This window comes from Triticum aestivum, chromosome 4A (assembly GCF_018294505.1).
Source record: "Triticum aestivum cultivar Chinese Spring chromosome 4A, IWGSC CS RefSeq v2.1, whole genome shotgun sequence".
NCBI lineage: Eukaryota > Viridiplantae > Streptophyta > Magnoliopsida > Poales > Poaceae > Triticum > Triticum aestivum.
The window spans coordinates 647187501-647198765 of record NC_057803.1 but is presented as its reverse complement, the minus strand read 5'-3'; the positions used below and the strand labels follow the sequence as shown (position 1 = coordinate 647198765).

General features: G+C 46.1%; 1 pseudogene; it reads left to right on the top strand.

Annotated features, from left to right (window-relative positions):
• The first annotated feature begins 5600 nt into the window (after positions 1-5600).
• On the top strand, positions 5601-7254 carry LOC123082865 (ATP-dependent DNA helicase DDM1-like; annotated as a pseudogene).
• The last annotated feature ends 4011 nt before the right edge of the window (positions 7255-11265 follow it).

Here is an 11265-nt window from a genome sequence, read left to right as displayed (position 1 = left end):
CCTCGGTATGAATGGCATATTTTCTAATCTTTCTAATCTTCAAGCGCATTGCATCCATCTTGATCTTGTGATCATCGACGACATCCGCAACATGCAACTCCAATATCATCTTCTCCTCCTCAATTTTTCTTATTTTTTCCTTCAAGAAAATGTTTTCTTCTTCAACTAAATTTAACCTCTCGACAATAGGGTCGGTTGGAATTTCCGGTTCAACAACCTCCTAGATAAATAAAATCTATGTCACGTTGGTCGGCATAATTGTCATAAACAATAAATGAACCAATAGTTATGAAAAGATAATATATACCACATCCGAATCATAGACAGGACGAGGACCGACGGGGGCGGATACCAAAACCATCGCACTATATAAGATGCAATAATAAAAGTAAGAAAATAATACAAGTATCTATCTAAACATACAAGTAAGAATATTTTTCCTTTCAGAAAGAAGATAAGAACAAGAGGCTCACCATGGTGATGCCGGCGATGAGATCGGCGCGAGTGATCGACGGCGGTGAAGACGGGGACGGGGCATGACGGACCGCTAAACCTAGACAAATATTGAGGAAAATGGAGCTTGGAGGTCGAGCTTGGAGAGGAGAAAGCTTAAGTAGTCTGGCTCGGGCATTCCATCGAACACCTTGTGTGCATAGGAGGTGAGCTAGAGCACCACCAAGCCCTCTCCCCCTCGGTGGCCAGAAAAAACAGAGCAGTGTGCTCTGCTCTTAAGCGAGGGGGTATATATAGGTACCTCACTGGTCCCGGTTGGTGGCTCGAACCGGGACCAAAGGGCAGCCTTTGGTCCCGGTTCGAGCCACCAACCGGGACCAATGGTGGTGGGCCAGGAGCGAGGCCCATTGGTCCCGGTTCGTCCCACCAACCGGGACCAAAAGGTCCAGACGAACCGAGACCAATGGCCCACATGGCCCGGCCGGCCCCCGGGGCTCACGAACCGGGTCCAATGCCCCCATGGGTCCCGGTTCTGGACTGAACCGGGACTAATGGGCTGACCCTGCCTGGACCTTTGCCCCCTTTTCTACTAGTGCACATCAATCCTATTAAACCTTGTTGATGTTTAGGACTTTGTTCATGTTCATGAGTGTGATGAAATTTTGAAAAAATATTTCAAACTTCCGTTCATATTACGTATCATATTTTGAAAAAAAATTCTCCAAAAAAAATTTGAAACTAATTTTTTTTCTGTTACTAGTGGGGCACCTAGCAAATGATGCGCCACTACTAAGTTTAAATTTTTTGCCTCTCCAGATCTTGAAAGCCCCGTAACTTTTTTTGTGTTAGGTTTTTGTGGATTTTGAAAGCCCCGTAAATTTTTTCTGATTGATAATTGTTTTTCTCAGTGATGAACTTTTTTTCAATATCTATCTCATATTTACAAAATAAATGATTTTTTTTTTCAAATTTGATGATTTTTGTTGAAAATTAATAAACTTTCTTCAAATGCGACGATTTGTCTTTCAATTTTTGTTAACTTTATAGATTCGGCCAATTTTTTCAAAAAAAAAAAAATTCTTTTGAAATTTGTGATTTAGTTAAAAAAATAGTGAATTCACAAACTTTTTCGATGTTTTGCATTTTTTTCTTAATTTTTTGCTTATTTTTTTAAACAAGTTGACCAGTCAATTGCTCAACTGTAGCCGGTCAGAATGCGATTGAGCAACTAGAAGAGAAACCGGTCAAATGCGATTTAGCGGCTCGCTTTCTACATCGTCCGGCCCACGAACGGGCGCGCGTGAGCACCAGGTCATCCGCTTAGAGCACTTCCTACAAATGATGTAAAATACATCATGAAAAGTGTTAGATGTAAAACACATCAGAAAAAAATTATATGTAAAATTTACGTCATCAAAAAATGGATTTTACATCACCAAAAAACACCAAACTTCGATGTTTTGCATTTTTTTAATTAATTTTTTGCTTATTTTTTTAAACAAGTTGACCAGTCAATTGGTCAACTACAGCCAGTCAAAATGCGATTGAGCAACTAGAAGAGAAACCGGTCAAATGTGATTTAGCGGCTCGCTTTCTACATCGTCCGGCCCAGTGGCGGATTTGGGCCCAGGCAGCCCGGGCGCTGGCCTGGGGCGTGAGGCCCATCTGCTTCGTTGACTGTAGCAAATACTGTAGCAAAGAACTACAGTTAACAAAGGCTGCCTAGGCCCTGGCCCAGTTCGCCTGGGGCCTGGCCTATTCCTGGGTCCGCCACTGGTCCGGCCCACGAACGGGCACGCGTGAGCACCAGGTCATCCGCTTAGAGCACTTCCTACAAATGATGTAAAATACATCATCAAAAATGTTAGATGTAAAACACATCACAAAAAAAATTATATGTAAAATTTACATCATAAAAAAGTGGATTTTACATCACCAAAAAACACCAAACTCCGACCGATCATGTAAAATACATCAACCGCGGGCGCCTTTCCAACAGTTGATGTGAAAACTGCTGTCACTGTATTTAACTTTCGAGACTGAATTTTACTATCGGAATGTGCAAACTGAAATTAAACTAAAGTAAATCAGAGCGGCTAGTACACAAGTGAAGCCACTTGAACTAAATTAAATCGGAGTGGTCAAAACTGTTTTTACATGCTAGAATTAGAAATTGCACGGTATCAAACAAGATGCGTCCGCATGCCATTTGCGCTAATATCTGCGCCCAAGTGATGTATATTTTGCATCACTTGGTGATGCATTTTACAGCAGATGTATAAAATTCTCATCTATATTATTTGCTGGGTGGACGTTTTTAGGCCTTGGTGATGTATGTTTCGGTTATTTTTACATCTACATGATGTATTGGAGATGCTTTTAAGGTGCCTCATAGGAGTTCCCACTTTTTAGTTGTTCTGCAGAATCCTCGGATGGATTTACATGCTATGATCGATGCTACCGCATTGGTCAAACAAAACCGGTTCATGTTTATCGGTTGGCAACATCAAATTCTGTTGAGGTATGGTTAGGGGATGATCTTGAGACTCTTGTTTCTCTAATTTTTGTGGCATCGAGGCTCATCTCCTCATTGTCGCAGGGATGGATTATTTAGAGAGCTTTTGGAAAGATCAAACTAGAGCATGTGGTGATTGGGAAGGGGCAGTTTCAACAAGATGCCGCAAAGCTTAACGCCCTAGACGTAAAAGCTGTTAACCTTCTTTTTTCCCTGTGATTACCAAACACTGGGAATGATTGCTGATATGTTCTTTCAATGTGGGGAATTGCCGGAGGCTGAGCTGCTAGCGCTGCTGAGCGACGAGCAGGGCGGGGAAGACAGGATGATCCAGACAGATATCATCGACGAGGACCTTCTGAAGGTGATGGACCGCAGCGACCTCACCGGCCTTGCAGCGGCTGCTAATGCCGCACCTCTCGCCCCCCTGAAAGGACCTGGCTGGGAGGTGGTGCTGGCCTCGAAGAGCGGTGGCGGCATGCTCTCGGCGCAATGAAGACTCGGTATTTTGATGTTTTTGTTCATTCGCCGCCTAATGCTCGACAATAGTGCGTTGCACCCCCGAGGTTCAGGAGCTGATGTTTTGGCAGGCTCTGTGCTAAGCTTATGCTCGTACCTTGTTCCAAGCTAGCTAGGCAAACTATATAAGGCTGTCATGGTATGCTAGAAGAGACTGGTAATGTTCCAGGTTTTGGTGTAGAACTGCTGAGCTTTATTACGTATCAACACAGAAACATGAAGAGGTAGTGAGTGATGTTGATGAAGAATGCATGGCAACTTATTTTTTTATTTTTTGTTTTTCAGACTCGCCTGGTTAGTACCCCATCCATGTCAAAATATAGTGCATATTAGTCTTCAGTCAAACTTTTGAATTTTGATAAAGTTTATAGAAAAAATACCAATAACTACAATATCAATTCAATACCATTAGGTTCATCATGAAATGTACTTCCGTATCAAATGAGGATGGAGTTTGGTAAGAGTTGATGTGAAGTAAATACATCACTGAAAGAACTCTATCATAAGTGATGGTTTAACCTACAAACCATCAATTCTAGAATGGTTTTCCATAAGTTAAACACAAATTCTTTAGTAGGGATCCTTCACAGTAAGCGGCGGCACTAGCTAGTAGGAGTACTCTCTTTGTTTTTATATACTTAGCATATTAGCTCTCGGGTCAAACTTTCTACACATTGATCAAGTTTATACCAAAAAAAAGTTAACATTCACAATACCAAACCAACACATTAGAATCATCATTCAATATGTTTTCGTACGTACTTTTCTTAATGCGAAAGTTTAGATTGTTTTTGATAGACTTGGTCACACGTTATAAAATTTGACCTAGGTCAAAGCTAATATGCGAAGTAAATTTCCTTTTTAGCAACAATATGTGAAGTAAATAAAAACGAAGGGGGCACTGGCGGAGCTACATGTTAGAGAAATGGGCCATGGCCTGCCCAACTCATAGCAAACACGCAATGCCTTATTGAGAGTAAATGGGGCAATGGGAGAAAAACACCAAGCCTCCCTTTGTATCAGCCCACCATGTTTTGATTGTGTAGGTCCGCTGCTGCGAGTGAGTACTATATTTTGGGGAGATCCTATAGGCTTGAACGCACGCTTCTCACTCAGCAATACCCTTCGCTGTACAAAATTGAACATCTAAACAGAGGCTACACTCAGCCTAGCAGCAATGGCTAAGGAGAAGAAAGTCCACACCAAGCTGTACACAGCAAATTCCCCGCGTCTCTCAATCCCACGGGATGTTGTTTGGCTCCCATCCAAAGGCCAAATCAGAAACATGGTAATCAACTTGCTTTGTCTCTATCCCCTCCTCTCTTCAAGTTTGCAACAATTGTAGGTGGTACTCTCATGTTTGCTCTATGCTACTTCATCTACCTTTTATAACATGGTTAGTCTAGGTCCACATGTAGGCTCTTTACACTTTCTTTTATCCTTTTGGCACTATAATAATGTTCTAATAAATAATGGCTACAAATGATCTATTGCATCTGTGAGGGAGCATGTGGTTCTTGTCAGTGGCGGAGGACGGTGAAAGATTAAGGTGGGGCAAGCTTAAATAAAATATCAAAATGAAAGTAGAGTACAATATCAAAGTAATATATACACTATTTAAAATTTTAAAAAAATTCTATACAATATCTATTTTATTTACTTTTTTGCGAGGAGAACTTTCGATCTCTTATCACGGTTTAAAAACGTCACCGTGCTGTTGCCATCTGGGCGCCCGCGCAATGCATGCGTGCGTGTGCCCATGCTGTTTGGGGGATGCCTTTGATCCACCGTCTGCATGTCGGCCGCACTGCTTCCTGGCTAATCCACATGGTTCGTGACTTTTTTTTCCTTTTGATTGAGTAGAAATACATCGTTCGTGCCAATGTCATTGATATTGTTCTGGTCAGTGGCGCTAACAGATTCTATGGTTTTTTTTTTGAGAAACGTTTTCGGTATACTAGCGCCTAGCGAGAAGAGACTTTGGTCCAGTCTAAACGAAGGACCCAAATAACACGGCCCACATGCACTGCAACACCGGCGGCTAGGTCCGTTCTATCTCGTTTAATTTTCCCATATGCTCAACATTTTATTTGTCCGTAGAATCCTCAGATGGATGGATTTACAGGCTATGGATCGATGCCACCGCATTGCACCAACAAAATCGGTTCATGTTTATCGGTTGGCAACATCAAATTCTGGTGAGATATGGTTAGTGCATGATCTTCAGGCTCTTGCTTGGCTAATTTTTGTGGCATCGGGGCTTATCTCCTGATTGTTGCACAAACGGATTATTAAGAGAGCTTGTGGAAAGCTGAAGCTAGAGCATGTGGTGATAGAGAAGGGACAGATTCAACAAGATGCCGCCAAGCCTAACGCCTTAGATGTAAAAATCGATGTCCAAAATATAAAAGATTGCAAAAAATCATTACCTAAGTGGGTTGCCTCCTCCAAGTCTAGGGTTCCCCTACCTCCCGCTGGCGCCATCGGTGGTCCGCCTTGTCTCCGGTGGCCTTAGGGCCACGGCGACGGAGTGGATCTCGGCCCTTGCTGGTGTGAGGGCTCTGTTTTCAGTTATTTCTTCGTGTTTTGTTAGGGATTGTGTCCTGTTTAGGAAGACGAGACAATTGTGGCTTCCTGAAGATGGAATAAGGTTCTCCCCGCCTAGTCCCTGCCCCGATGGTGTGTGTAGCATCATAGTTGGGCGTGTGGAGGCATGTCTCTGGCGGATCTGTCCTTGGTGGATTTGCTCGGATCTGCTCGTAGTTCGTCTATGTTTATGTGTTTTCAAGTTGGATCCTTCCGACATACGCTACTATTCGTTGGTGGCGGTTGTTGTTCTGCTGCGCTGGCCCTATGGGGCCTTAGCACGACGACTTTCCGACTTTCTACTACAATAAGTTTTTCCCGGCTCCGGCGATGAAGGGGCAATGACGGCGGCGCGCCTTTGGCTTGCTTCAGTGCTTGTAGTTGTGCTAGGTGGTCCACGGATCTGGATGTAATTTTTATTATTTCTGGTGTTCGATGTACTGTCATGATTAAAGATGAATAGATCGGAAGTTTTCTCGCAAATAAATAAATAAAATATTGCATCCAGTGTACCTTGTAAATTGACTGTTCAGTGATCATCAGACGATTGCATGATTGCTGATGTGTTCCTACTTTTTGTTGAGAATGGCAGGAGGCGGATATGCTGGCGCTGCTTAGGAGTGTGTAGGACTGCAGGACGAGGAAGATAGGATAGTCCAGACGGATATCAGCGATGATGGCCTTCTGAAGGTGATGGACCGGAGTGACCTCAGTGGCCCTGCCGTGGCTGCCACTGCCGCCCCTCTTGTACCCCTGAAGGCCTCGTTTGATACAAGGGGATTGGGGAGATTTGTGGAGAGGGTGAATCCCTCTCCTCCACCCAATCCCCTCAATTCCCCACTAATCCCTCTCCCTTTAGAAACCCTCTATTTGGTTAAACTTCCTACAACAACAGCAGCATAGCAAACGTCCAACTCTTCTCTATTCCCTGGGTGGCTCCGGGGGTTTTATGTACCACATGGATGGAGAGGGGTTCGTGGGGATCAGAGGGGGTTGATCTGCCCAATCCCTGCATGCCAAATGGGCTGACGAGGATTTCTGGGGATTTTGGACCCTGCGGGGATATTCCCTTCCAAACCTCCACAAACCTTCTCCATCAAACAAGGCCGAAAGGGTCTGGCTGCGAGGTGTTGCTGGCCTCAAGAAGTGGCAGTGGAATGCTCTCGGTGCTCGCTAGTTAAGTCATTCGAGGAACGGAGACGCCTCGGTATTTTGATGCTTTGGCTTGTTCACCGCCTAATGGTCGACAGCAGTGCGTTGCGCCCCCAGGGTTTGGAGCTAATGTTTGGGCGAGCTTTGTCCTAGCTTGTACTCGTTATTTCTTCCAAGCTAGAGCTAGGCAACCTATGGCATTGTTCTGCTGCTCTGTGATGCTATATCTTCCAGTTTTTTGTGTAGGACTGCTTAGCTTTATTAAGTATCAACACAGAAGAGGTTGTGCGTGACGATGATGAAATGTGGTTACTCCTGTTATGCTGTGTTTCGTGGCAAGAATCTGGAGAGAGAATGTAGGGCAACTATTTTGATCGTTTGTTTTTATTTTTCCAGACTCGCCTAGTTAGTACTCCCTCCATGTCAAAATATAGTGCATATTAGTCCTCGGTCAAACTTTTATGAATTTTGATAAAGTTTATAGAAAAATCATCAATAACTACAATATCAATTCAGTACATTAGGTTCATCATGAAACGTACTTTCGTAACAAATGAGGATGGAGTTTGGTAAGAGTTGACGTGAAATAAATACATCACTGAAAGAACTCTATCATAAGTGATGGTTAAACCTGCAAACTACCGATTCTAGAAGGGTTTTCCATGAGTTAAACACCAACTCCTTAGTTTTTTAAGGGAAAACACCAACTCTATAGTAGGGATCCTTCATAGTATGCGGCGGCACTAACTTTTAGGAGTACTCTCTTTGTCTATATACTTAGCATATTAGCTTTTTCTTGGCTCAAACTTTTTGAACATTGATCAAGTTTATACAAAAAACAAATTAACTTTCACAATACCAAATCAATACCACTAGAATCATTATTTAACATATTTTCATATCATACATTTTTATTGTGAAAGTTTAGATTCTTTTTGATAGACTTGGTCAAACTTTATAAAGTTTGATTTAGGTCAAAGCTAATATGCAAATAAATAATAGCAGCAATAAGCGAAGTAAATAAAAACAAAGGGAGCACTGGCGGAGCTACATGTCAGGAAAATGGGCCACGACCTGACCAACCCATAACACACAGTGCATTATTGAGAGTAAACTAGGCCAAGGGAGAAAAATAGTAGGCCTTCCTTTGTATCGGCCCGCTTAGTTTTGATTGTGTAGGTCTGCCACTGTGAGAGGGTACTATAGTTTGGGGAGACCCCAGGCTTGGACGCACGCTTCTCAGTCAGCAGTACCCTTCAGTGTACAAAATTGAACATCTAAACAAAGGCTACACTTAGCCTAGCATAGAACAACAATGGCTAAGGAGAAGAAGGACTGCACTAGGAAGCACACAACAAATTCCCCGCGTCTCTCAGTCCCACGGGATGCTGTTTGGCTCCCATCCAAAGGCCAGATCAGTAACATGGTAATTGACCTGCTTTATCTCTATTCGTTCATCTCGTCAACTTTGCAGCAAGCCAGCAACTATAGGTGGTACTCTCATGTTTGTTCTATGCTACCGCATCTACCTTTTATAACATGGTTTGGCTAGGTCCACATGTAGGCTCTTTACACTTTCTTTTATCATTTTGGCACTATAATAATGTTCTACAATAACGGCTACATATGATTTATTGCATCTCTGAGGGAGCATGTGGTACTTATCAGGGGCGGAGGACATAGAAAAGTTAATGTAGGGCGAAGTTAAATAAAGTATAAAAACAAAAGTATGATATAACTTTAAAGTAATCTATTCACACTATATTTCTATAGAGAAAAGTATGTTTTTGGTCCCTCAAGTTTACAAGAAGTCGACGTCTAGTCCTTCATGTGTTGAAATATGAGATGGGCCTAGAGCCCATATGACAATTTCAGATTTAATCTCTAAGGGCCCATGTAGGTGGCATGACAAGGTGGTGGGAAGTTTAGTCCTATATCGCTAGTGGAAGGAGAGTTGGAGTGGTTTATAAGGGATTCTCTCCCTCATGCTATTGGAGCTTGAAAAGAAAAGAAGCCCTCGCGCACTCCTCCTCCTCCGCTCGCCTCGCCGCGCCGAACCGAGATGAACTGAACTATAGGAGCAGCAGGATGACCCAGACGCGCATGCCAATGTGTAGATGACACATGAACACCGCTGAACGCCTGAGGAGAAAACTGCATAGGAGGTGCGGTCGGCGCATCAAGTGCATACAAGCCACGACGAAGACGACCGCTAAGCAGAACGACCCTCGTGTCCCGATCCTTGATAAAGAAACGAAAAGGGTGAAACTCAGCAAGGACATTATTATCACGAGTAAGTTGTGGAATAGACAACAAACTACGCGAAGCGGTAGGAATACGAAGAACATTAGAAAGTTGCAGTTTTCGTGAATTGTGTGCAAGAAGTGATGCCTGACCAACATGGGAGATGCGCATACCCGCTCCATTGGCGGTGTGCACCTGATCATGGCCGCGATATGGCTCCTGAGTGGAGAGCTTGCCCATGTCGTTGGTCAGGTGGCTCGTAGCTCCCGTGTCCATGTACCATGTAGGATCAATAGAGTAGGACGGAGTGCGTTCGTGCTCATGACCCGTCACAGCAGCTACGGCCTGCTTATCATTCCCTTTGCCATTGTTGCCAAGGCCAAGGAAGTCTTGCTTGTAGCATCCGTGACAGCGTGCGGCGAGATGACGGTCTATCCTACAAAGCTGACAGGCCCGAGGAGCACCGCAACTAGAAAAACAAGCAACTGGGCGACTCCCGCCAGTGAAAGTCGGCGCGTTGCCCCGCGAGGCCTGCTGCAAGGAAGGCGCCGGTTTGCCACCTGATGGAGCCAACTTCCGAGGTTTGCCGCGAGTAGCAGCGTTGGCGGAGACGAAGCTGGGGGAAACACGACGCGCCTTGATGCGCTGCTCATGGCCAAGGAGACGCGCATAGAGCTCACGACGCGGGAGCGGATCCTCACGACCATGGACGTTCTCAATGAGATTGTCATAGTCTTCATCGTGCCCGTTAAGCAGAAAGGTGGTGAAGTCCTCGTCCTGAAGCGGCTGACCAACAGAGGCCAAAGTGTCGGCTAGGCTCGTCATCTTGTTGAAGTACTCCGTGATGCTGAGATCTCCAAGCTTGGTCTCGCCCAGCTCGGTGCGTATAGGATGCGCACGCGCCTGAGACTGGGAGGCGAAACTAGTGTGGAGTGCCGCCCACGCCTCCCTGCATGTCGCGGCGAAGATGACCATCGACGAAACGCTCGGCGTGAGCGAAGACTGGATGGTGGAGAGGATGGCCTGATCCTGCGCCACCCACGTGTGATACGCCGGATGTTGTGGGGGAGGGCACGGGATGGATCCGTCGACATAGCCCTCCAAGTAGCGGCTGCGGAGTAGAGGCAAGACCTGAGCACGCCACGATAGGTATTTGTCCGGGGCGAGCTTCACCGGCAGCAGGTGCAAGAAATAAAACGGTGAAAGCGCCGCGGCTTAAGCAGTGTACGCATGCAGTGGTGCATAGGGATCCATGGACGGAGCCGCCTCTGGATGAGGAATCATCGCCGAGTAGGAACCGTAGGCGCCAGGCGAGGAGTAGGAGCCGGGAGGAACGGTAGCCAAAGCGTCGTGGCCGGGCGCTGCAGGGGCGCCATACGGCGAGGCCTGCGGTGGCGACGCCGGGTAGTGGTGGTGCTGCGGCGGCGCCGCCGTGTAGGGTTGCGACGGCGGCGGCACAGCATAAGCCGGCACCGGCCACAAGGACGACGGCGGCGGGGGCGCACCATAGGAGGGCGCCGGAGCGCCGTACGACGGAGGACCAACGCCAGGGTTCGGGTTCGGCGGAGGAGGGCCGCCATAGGCCCGCAGCGCCGCGGGCTCGGGCGTGGCGATCAGATCGTCTGGAGCGCCCGATGCATGCGGGGAAGCGGGCGGCGGCGGCAAGGCCCCATACGTCGCCGCGAGGGGCCGAGAGGCCAGGAAGGGTGACATCGGGGCGAGGGCCGGCGCGGCGGCAGTCGAGATCGGCGTGGCGGCGGCGGCGGGTGGTGCAGCGAAAGACATCGTAACCTAAA